The following is a 10,874-nucleotide window of genomic DNA, read 5'->3' as shown; positions in this document are numbered from 1 at the left end:
ATATATTGGTGATGTGATGGACTCGAAAGCATTTTAAAACAAAGACCACACACGGAACTTTAATATTAACTTGTACTGAGATAACAAACTAACTAACTAAAAACTAAATAATGTATGTCCCATGAGAAGTCACAACCCAAAGCTACAACACAGCATTATGCTGCATAAAAAGCCAAAAGGCAGGCTTGGTCAACCATGAGATCACCACTTGCATTTTTATGTATCCCCCTCCCAGTATTTGAAAGAACTTTCACAACTGAAATCAGTTCAAACAAATATGTCCACAATGTCCTTTAATAGCCTTCAGGGTTTAACATTTTATTCTCAAGTGAATACTTTTCCACACATCATTATGATTACAGTCAGTTTTGATGTTGAAAGCAAACAGGTCTTGAAAGCAGATGTTTTCAAAATGTAGTTAATATATAAAGTTTCTCAGCTCTGCAACATTTTTTCTATTATCCTTATAATAGAACTAGATGGGGCACTTCCCTGGTGGCTCAGTGGTTAAGAATCCGCCTGCCAATGCAGGGGACACAGGTTCAAGCCCTGGTCCAGGAAGATCCCACATGCCACGGAGCAACTAAGCCCATGCGCCACAACTACTGAGTCTGCGCTCTAGAGCCCGTGAGCCACAACGACTGACCCCGCATGCCACAACTACTGAAGCCCATGCGCCTAGAGCCCGTGCTCCGCAACAAGAGAAGCCCTCGCAATGAGAAGCCCACGCGCCGCAATCAAGAGTAGCCCCCGCTCGCCGCAACTAGAGAAAGCCCGCGCGCAGCAACAAAGACCCAATGCAGCCAAAAATAAATAAATAAATTTTAAAAAAAGAACTAGGTGGGAGGAAAGGGTAGAGATGCTATTAATGGATTAGTTTGAAAGAAAACATGACATAAGCAAATGATGTCCTTCAATGGAGTGAAATTCATGCAACTTCGTATTGGACAACTGTGCTAGGGTTCTCCAGAGAGACAGAACCAATAAGATATAAATACACACACACACACACACACACACACACACACACACACATATACACACAAATACACAAAACATATAAGTTTATATATACATATTATATACAAGATTACATATTATATATATAAATTAGATATATTATATATGTAAGAGAGAGAGAGAGAGAGAGAGGTTGATTGATTGATTTAAGGAATTGATTCACACAGTTGTGGAGGCGCACAGGCTAGAGACCCAAGGAAGAGTTGATATTGAAGTCCAAGTCCATCTCCTGGCAGAATTTCTCCTTCCTGGAAGGAGGTCAAAATTTGTCCTATTAAGGCCTTCAAATGACCGGATGAGGCCCACCCACATTACTGAGAGTAACATGCTTTACTCAAAGTCTACTCATTTAAATATTAATCTCATCTCCAAAATGTCTCATGAGCAGTATCTAGAATAATACTTGACCAAATATCTGGGTATCTAGGCCTAGCCAAGACGATACATAAAATTGACTATCACAACAATGAATCCTCAACAAATATTTCTTAAGCAGTACAGATGTTCCTGGAAAACGGTACATGGAATGAATTTTTATAGATAGAAGCCCCATGAGACTTCTCAAACTAACGCTACTTTTAATCTGCAGCTCAGCCCTACTAGTCCCTGAGGCATTCCAAAAGGGCAATAACCCAGTAAACAGTCACACTCAGCCAGCAAAGGCTCGAGACCTAGAGGACTGGTAGCTGAGAGAAGTCTTGCTGTTCTTAAACTGGCAGACCAGAAGTGAAGCCTGCACATGCTCACATTAGTTCTCCTTCTAATCCCCAGTGGGTTTGCTCAGTCGAGAAAAGTGGCCTCCTGCCTTGGATTCTTTTTTTTTTTTTTAATGTTAAGTCAAGGTTTTTGGTTTTTATTCTTATTTATTTATTTGGCTGCACCGGGTCTTAGCTGCGGCATGCGGGATCTTTCATTGCGGCATGTGGGATCTTTAGTTGTGTCTTGTGAACTCCTAGTTGTGGCATGTGGGATCTCATTCCCTGACCAGGGATGGAACCCGGGCCCTCTGCAATGGGAGTGCAGAGTCTTAGCCACTGGACCACCAGGGAAGTCCCCTGCCTTGGATTCTTGCTTTACACTCCAGTTCCTCAATTTGAGGCTTAATGTCTGCCCTGACCTCAACTTACTTGACCGGAGACCAAATGTTCTCAGTACCCCATGAACTGGGGCTGCTTCAACAAACCAAGAGCAACTATCTGCCTGATTCCAAACGGCAGCACATGGATGTTCTTCAGCGCTCGGGTTTGCTGTGTCCCTTTGAACACTTAATTCGGGTTCTGAACCCAATTCCAATGTGTGTTTCTGTGTTTGTGTGGCAGTGGTGGTGGTGGTGGGGGTTATCCCTCAAAGCAGCAAGCAATTCTCCAGACACCAGCTGGCTGTCCTACAATTCAACTCAATTCTGACACTATCCACCCAGAGATAGCATCAGATTCTGTAAGTTAAGGGCTCAGTCCCACAAAACTGCCCCCTCCCCCAACCGCAGGTTATCACCTGTGCTTCTGACTAACCAGCTGTAGAGTGTCGGTTCCAACAACCTTCTCCCTGGGATCAGTTAATTTAATAGAGCGGCTCACAGAACTTGGGAGAAACACGTTACTAGATTTTACTAGATTAGCAGTTTATGATAAAAGAATATAACTCAGGAACAGCCAGATGGAAGAGATGCACAGGGAAAGGTATGGGGAAAGGGCAAGGAGCTTCCATTCCCTCTCCAGGCTGCCACTCTCCCCAAGTCTCCCATGTTTACCAACCCAGAAGCTTTCTGAACTCTGGCCTTCTAAGTTTTTCTGGATGCTTCATTACATGTGCATGAATGATTAAATCATTGGCCAGTGACCACTGATTCAACCTCCAGGCCCTCTCCCCACAGCTGGACATAAGGGGTGGGGCTGAAAGTTCCAACCCTTTAATCGCATGGTTGGCTTTCCTGGCAACCTACTCCCATCCTCAGACACGGCCCAAAAGTCACTTCACTGACATAACAAAAGACACCTTTATGGCTCTCCTCCCAGAAAATTCCAAGGGCTTTAGCAGCTCTGTTCCAGAAATTGGAATGAAGACCAAATATATATTTCTTGTTAGAAATCACAATATCACAACACTATTTGGAATGCTTTCTCCCCCAGAACTCATTCTGTTTCAATTTCCATATCCTTGGGAGCCATTATACAGACTGTTAAATTCTCCTGTCCTTCCTCAGGTTCCACCACTTCCCCACTAGCCTGTGCCTGCTTGCACAGTTTATGGCAGTAGAAGAAAAGGAAAAAAAGTAAAAGTGAATCCTATCCATTCTGCAAGATCAAATTCCTGAATATCATATTTTCATAGAACTGAGTATATCAGATTTGAGTGTGGATTCAGCTACATCTTGTAGAACAAAAGTATGAAAAGTCTGCACTATAAACAAGAATACAGTCATAATATTTCTGCTAAGTCTCAGTTATTTTGACCCTACTGCAAAGGGACTTTCTTTGCATGAGAATCACATATTCTAAAATTATGATCTTAATAGCAAAATGAGCTAAAAAATATTTTTAAGTTTTAAGAAAAATTGATCATGAAATTATTTTTTTAAATATCTGTAAAGCATATTAAACCAGGTTGTCTAAGCGCGCCTCGCCTGTAAATCAAACACCTCTGAAAGATAGCTTTTTTCCCCCACTGATGTATATTTTTAAAAATACTAGAAGACAGTTTTAACATTAACTTGTATTTATGTTACTAGATACCTACCAGTCATTCCTTGCTTTGTGTGTCTGTGTGTATGTGTGTGTGTGTGTGTGTGTGTGTGTGTGTGTGTGTGTTCCCTCAGGGCAGCAAGACATGTCACATAATTTTTATTAGTTAGCACTCCCCCACCCTGGGCTACCATGATTGACTTATCTAGACAGAATTCAGATTTGAGCAAGCATTAGGAACCCACTGGGCAGGAAAATGGGATCAAGAAGGACATACTCTCACCAGAGGCAATAGGAAACTCCAGGCCTAAAATGGTGAGCTGAGCCAGAAAGGATGTCAGTCAGCATAGACCAAATGCCAAAGGAAAACTTAGGGAAAAAATCAGATCCTGAAGCGGTCAGAGATGGGAATGATCAAAATCAGAGTACAGAGCCAAAGGAGAGAAACAGGGAGACAAGATCAAATCAGGAATAATTAGGGGCAAGAGAAGCCACATCAATTGACTAGAATTGCCCTCTAGCTATTGGGGCCGGCTTCAGAGAGGCCCCCAAAGGTGTGTTGAAAAGAAGGGCAGGTAAGTCAGCCCAATGTAAAGAGTCAGGAATGAGGTGGATTAATATTTCCTATGGTACCTTTCACAAAGTAAATTCTCAGTTAATATTAACTGAGCTAGTCAAGCAATAATTAGGTACACACAATCCTGGTGGTCAGAAAGTTAATGTGGCATATTAGCATGCACAGGAATAAAACAGACCAAAGTTTCAAGCACACCATTGGTAAGCCATGGGACCTTTTTTACGACAGTAAAACAAGAACTGCTTCAGAGTCTGACAGCCTAAGACCAGATTTGAAGACGTACATGGAAGAAGAAAACAAAGAGAAGCTCGTACTTATTGAATACCAATGCCCTTGCGTACTTTGCTTACTTCAATTGTCCAAGGGCTATGAGGTATTCACGATTTTACAGATGAGGAATCTGGAGGAAGGTTAAGTACATTTCCTAAGGTCATGCAGTCAGAATTCAAATGCAGATCTGATTCCAGTATCCATGCTCTTTTTGAATATTCCACCCTCCACCTTATGAACCAGGTTAGGAAGGAGCACAGACTAGTCAATGGAAAATCTGAGAGAGCAGCACCCCGTCAAGAGAAGAACGAGAAGGATCTCTGGAGGAGAGGGATTGTCACTTCTTGAAAAGATACTGCAGTTTAACTCTACTCCTTGTGACTTTGTGACTTGCAATAACCAAGCCATGATCCAGGTAGCAATCACTACTATTTACTGAAAATTTACTCCGTACTCACACCCTATGCTAGACACATATATTAAGCATTACCATTTCCAAAGCATTTTCATAGTCCTTGTTTCATCTGGCCAAGACAAGGACTCAGATACATGGAAGAAAGCCAGATTCCAGAAGTGGGAAACAAGTTAGGGCAACAATGATAACCTCATACTGAAAACTAGATGGCTAGGCTGGAACTGCCTGGCTTCCTCCTGTCTAAAATCAGAATTGGTCCAGGGACCCAGGCGGGATTGAATCTGCAGGTGGGAGGCCAAGTGACCCCTGACTTGGAGGAAGAAAAGCAACAAGGCTATGAAATACGCAGCACCTGCTGGCGATTTCATTCAAAACTGTCAGGCAGCTCTATCCGAAGAAAACAAAAACACTAATTAGAAAAGATGCATGCACCCCTATGTTCATAGCAGCATCATTTACAATTGCCAAGATATGGAAGCAACCTAAGTGCCCATCAATAGATGGATGGATAAAGAATATGTGGTATATATGCAATGGAATATTACTCAGTCATATGAAACAATGAAATCTTACCATTTGCGACAACGTGGATGGACCTAGCGGGTAATATACTAAGCGAAATAAGTCAGACAGAGAAAGACAAATACCATATGATTTTGCTTATATGTGGAATCCAAAAAGCAAAACAAGTGAACAAACATAACAAGACAGAAACAGAATTATAGATACAGAGAACAAACAGGTGACTGCCAGAGGGGAGGGTGTGGGAGGAGGAAAGAAATAGGTGAGCGAGATTAAGAGATACTGTTGAACTGCCTCAAGGTACCGAATCTCAGCTCTGCCACATTCCAGCTGTGCCATCTTGGGCAAACATCTTCACTTCTCTGAGCTTCAGTTTTTTTCACAGGTTAAGTGGGGATAATAACAGTAGCTACCACATTCACATGGGGTTGTTGTGAAGATTCAATGACAGCATGTAGAAAGACCCTTTACAACAAGTGCTTAACACACAATAAGCGCAACGTAAATGACAGCTTTTAAAATTTTATCTGTATTCACATTCACCCAGCTACCAATTCATTCTCCACACTGTAGCCAAAGTGGCATTTTCCGAAATAAATATGGTCACATCCTCCCTACCACCACCGTACACAAGGACCCACAGAACTTTCTAATGGATTGCCATTGCCCTTAGGATAACGTCAAAACTCCCTAACATAGACTAGAAAAAGTAGTGCATGAAATTTCTGCAGCATGAAGCCAGAACTCTTTCCCACTATACTCTCTAGAAACTTCCTGCTACCTCACTGGCCTTCTCTTAGTCCCTTTCACTCAACCTGCTCCCTCCCACCCCAGGGCCATGTTCTACCTGCCTGGATGCTCCCAATCCTTTTTTTTTAAGATGTTGGGGGTAGGAGTTTATTAATTAAATTATTTATTTTTGGCTGTGTTGGGTCTTCGTTTCCGTGTGAGGGCTTTCTCTAGTTGTGGTGAGCGGGGGCCACTCTTCATCACAGTGCGCGGGCTGCTCACTATCGCGGCCTCTCTTGTTGCAGCGCACAGGCTTCAGACGCGCAGGCTCGGTAGTTGTGGCGCACGGGCCTAGTTGCTCCGTGGCATGTGGGATCCTCCCGGACCAGGGCACGAACCCGTGTCCCCTGCATTGGCAGGTGGACTCTCAACCACTGCGCCACCAGGGAAGCCCCCACTGTAATTTTTAATTATTAAATATCAGATACCATTAAATAAATCTTTAATTACATGCAAATTAGAAAGCATACTCACAACACCTGTGAACCCACTGTCCAGCAAAGAGATGCTGGAAGTCTGGTTTTGGACCCTGCATTTGGGGCAAATCTGTTATTTGGTTTTGGTTTTGATCTAGATCCTTGGAAGGCTGAATAGACAATGCCCACAACAACATCATTTTGGTTTTTCTGTACTTGTGCATGACCAAGGCACAGCATTTGGAACTATTATGAGTGTCAAAATATTGTTTTAAATATAGGTAGGCATTCTAGATGATACATGAACTAAGAATTCCCTTATTATGGCAAGAATAAAATGCTGCACTATAAATAAGAGTTATATAAGTGAGCTGTTAAGTTTATATACAAGTACAATGATTATGACAATCAAATAGTTAAGCAGGGAAATAGATTAAGAATATGAATATTAAAGAGAGTATATTCACTAAATAAGTCTATGAAGAAAATTATATACTTTTTGAGCTAATGAATGTTATAAAAATTAAATAATTCAAGGTCAAGTAGGATAGATTAGATTATATAATTCTAATTTTTTTTTTTTTTTTTTTTTGTGGTATGCGGGCCTCTCACTGTTGTGGCCTCTCCCATTGCGGAGCAAGGCTCCGGACGCGCAGGCTCAGCAGCCATGGCTCACGGGCCCAGCCGCTCCACGGCATGTGGGAATCTTCCCGGACCGGGACACGAACCCGTGTCCCCTGCATCGGCAGGCGGACTCTCAACCACTGCGCCACCAGGGAAGCCCCTCTAATATTTTTGAACTATTTTGTATACTTGTATTTCTAACATGAAACAAAATAATCTTCAAGGACTGAATGTAATTTTCAGGTATCTAATTCCATTTAGACCAGGGGTCCCCAACCCCCAGGCTGCATACTGGTACCGGTCTGCGGCCTGTTAGGAGCCAGGCTGCACAGCAGGAGGTGAACAGCGGGTGAGCAAGTGAAGCTTCATCTGCCGCTCCCCATCGCTCACATTACCACCTGAACCATTCCCCGGCCCCCTGGCCCTGCCCCCCCTGCCCGGTGGAAAAATTGTCTTCGATGAAACCATTACCTGGTGCCAAAAAGGTTGGGGACTGCAGATTTAGGCCATAAGCCTTTCAAGAAAAAGTTCTTTTTGAGAATCTTTTACATTTTGTGAGTTTTAATTAAGAATGGAATATCAGGGAGTTCCCTGGTGGTCTAGTGGTTAGGACTCCATGCTTTCAGTGCGGAGGCCCGGGTTTGATCCCTGGTTGGGGAACCATCCCACATGCCATGCAATGCGGCCAAAATACAAAAATAAATAAATAAATAGAAATTAAGAAAAAAATACAGTTTAAATAAAAAGCTTAAAAAAAAAGTATGGAATATCAACTTTATCACCTGAAAATTTCACAAGAAAAAACTCCCAAATCACCTACGACAAAGCATCTTCGATTCTCTAGGTAAAAGAGAATGTAACGAGTAAAGAAGAAAATATTAAATACAATTGAGGCACCCTAAAAATACCTTGTCTTTGTACAGACCTCAGTGGGCAGTGAATATCTATTTAGTTTCACAAATGTGCAGTTCAGTGTCCACAGAAGCAATCTAGCAGTTGACAGGGTTTAAAAAAAAAACTTGTTCCTGTTCTGAACGTAAAAAAAAATGTAATTCTAAAATGCTAAGTAAAATGTTAACTAATTAATGGAAGTATAGCAAAAGCATTGATTTTAAAAATGAAGTTTCAGGTTTGTTCTTATATCTCACAAGTTCATTCTAAAACGGTGATATTTGGTTTGGGCTGAATATTGATGTCACACTAGGCTTTTCAGTATTTTGTATTTGGCAATCTCATTGCTATTTATTGCTTTACCACACATTACTTAGCCTTGCTTATAAACGAACTTTCCGTGGATGATATTAACTAGTCCTCTTGCTTTTTTCACTCAACATTATCTTTATGAGATTTGTTTTCTTTGCTATATCATACTCCAATCTGTGTGAATGCCTGAATTTATTGATCCATCCTGTCAATGGATATTGAGGTTGTGTCTCATTTTGTTTCTTCACTATTATTGGCAAAGCTTCTCTGAATATTCCTGTGCATGCCTCTTTATGTACATGTGCAAGAGTTCTAGAGTATATTACTAGGAGTGTTGAACCTCTGGGTCATAGGGCATAGGCATCTTTTTTTTTTTTTTTTTTTTTTTGGCTGCACCATGCAGCTTGCAGGATATTAGTTCCCTGACCAGGGATCGAACCCGGGCCCCCCCCTCAGTGGAAGCGTGGAGTCTTAACCACCACTGGACCGCCAGGGAATTCCCAGGGGATGTGCATCTTTAGCGCATAATGCCAATGTTTTTTTCCAAAGTGGTAACACTTAATTATACTCCAATCACAGCATCCATATCTGTTCTTCCTCTGTAACTTTATAGCAATCTTGTGATACTACTAAGTCTTACAGAGAGAAGCAGCAAGGAATTGTGAAAAGAGAATTATTATGGGTGCCAGAAGATCCTCTACTAATTTCCTTTTAGAAGAGCTGCTGAACGTTTCTGGGTGTCACTTTATTCGCGTCTCAAATGAAGTATTTGGACAAGGAGACCTTTGTGAAATTTCTTTCAGCTCTAAAATTCTTTTATCTCCACTTTACAGTTGGGAATACTGAGACAGAATGATAATTTGCTTTGCCTGAAGTCGTATAGCATATCAGTGGGGCTCAAGTTCCTCATGTGTAAAAAGGGGCTAGACTATACAGTCTTACATGTCACTGCCTATTTTATGGTCTGGACTGAGAGTCTATGGTTGCAGGGCCAACATTAACCACGATGCATTAATTGATCCATTACTATAAACATGAATTAAATACATACTATGTGCAAGGCAGGCATCATAGATACCAAGGAGCTAAGGGGACACGCCCTCTGTTTTTGTGGAGCTCAAAAGATAACAGAAGAGATAGATGGGTAAACCAGGACCTATCATGCTATAGTGAGATAAGTGCTGTGATTGAGATGTGCACCCATCACGGCGGGAGGGGTGGAAGGGGGAACCAGGGAACACTTATTGAAGTAAATGAAAGCTCCATGAGAGTCTGGACTAGCACTTTTGCCTGCCTTGTATCTAGTACATACTATTGATATTTTCCCAGTATCTAGCATAGCACCTGGCACAGAATAGTCCCTCAATAAATATTTATGAAATGAATGAAGAATAACAATACCTTATCGTCCTGAAACATTTTTACAAAATGCTGCTGTATACATTATCCTAATTGAGCTTATCAGGTCCTTTTGGTACAATCAAAACAGATGGGGTTGGGGCTTCCCTGGTGGCGCAGTGGTTGAGAGTCCGCCTGCCGATGCAGGGGACACGGGTTCGTACCCCGGGCCGAGAGGATCCCACATGCCGCGGAGCGGCTGCGCCCGTGAGCCATGGCCGCTGAGCCTGCGCGTCCGGAGCCTGTGCTTCGCAACGGGCGAGGCCACAACAGTGAGAGGCCCGCATACAGCAAAATAAATAAATAAAATAAAATAAAAAACAGATGGGGTTGAGAAGCAGTCCCTCGAATGGCAAGTATTAGAAGAGATTAAGGAAAACCTGATAATGTCATTGTTATTTTAGCTATATGAAATCTGATCTTCTTAGCAGGTGTTTCTTACACACGACAGAAGGTTAAATCTGAAATGGATTTAAAAAATCCCTGTCCAATACAGCGTCTTTCATCACACCTTACTTGCCAAAACAACTGTCTCCCATTAAATGCATGAGGCACTCTCTTCCACATTACTGTCCTGCCTGTTTTGCCTGTATATGCTCAAGAAATCAGAAAACAGATGTAGGACTAATTGCTGTGAAAAATCAATGCCTGTCATTTTCTATTTTTATCATGACAATGAATGCTGGATTGTTGCATCTGAACACAGAATGGGAATTATTCATGTAGAAGAAATCAAACATGAAACAAAGAGCAGCTCTGTAGGAAGAACGGGGTTGAACATTTCGGAACTAGAACCACTGCCTGAGATAGCCCCTCAATTTTCCATTCCTACCTTCTTTTTCTGCAAAGTCGAACTGCTCCCTGGGAGCTTTTTTTTTTTTTTTTAATTGTTCTTGATCTTAGTATTTACCCAAACAGGGTCTCTGGGAAAGTGTGGAAGCAGTGAGTGTCTGCCGCTT

The 10,874-nt window shown here is 41.9% G+C and overlaps 1 non-coding gene across 1 annotated transcript; it reads right to left on the bottom strand.

Annotated features, from left to right (window-relative positions):
* Positions 1–1,996: 1,996 nt before the first annotated feature.
* Positions 1,997–2,069, bottom strand: TRNAG-CCC (transfer RNA glycine (anticodon CCC)). The gene has a single exon. It is a non-coding gene; the product is annotated as a tRNA-Gly (tRNA).
* Positions 2,070–10,874: the final 8,805 nt, after the last annotated feature.

The sequence above is a fragment of the Lipotes vexillifer genome, unplaced genomic scaffold (assembly GCF_000442215.2).
Source record: "Lipotes vexillifer unplaced genomic scaffold, Lipotes_vexillifer_v1.1 scaffold560, whole genome shotgun sequence".
NCBI classification, from domain to species: domain Eukaryota; kingdom Metazoa; phylum Chordata; class Mammalia; order Artiodactyla; family Lipotidae; genus Lipotes; species Lipotes vexillifer.
Note: the sequence above shows the minus strand (reverse complement) of the source record. Positions and strands in the feature narration are given on the sequence as shown.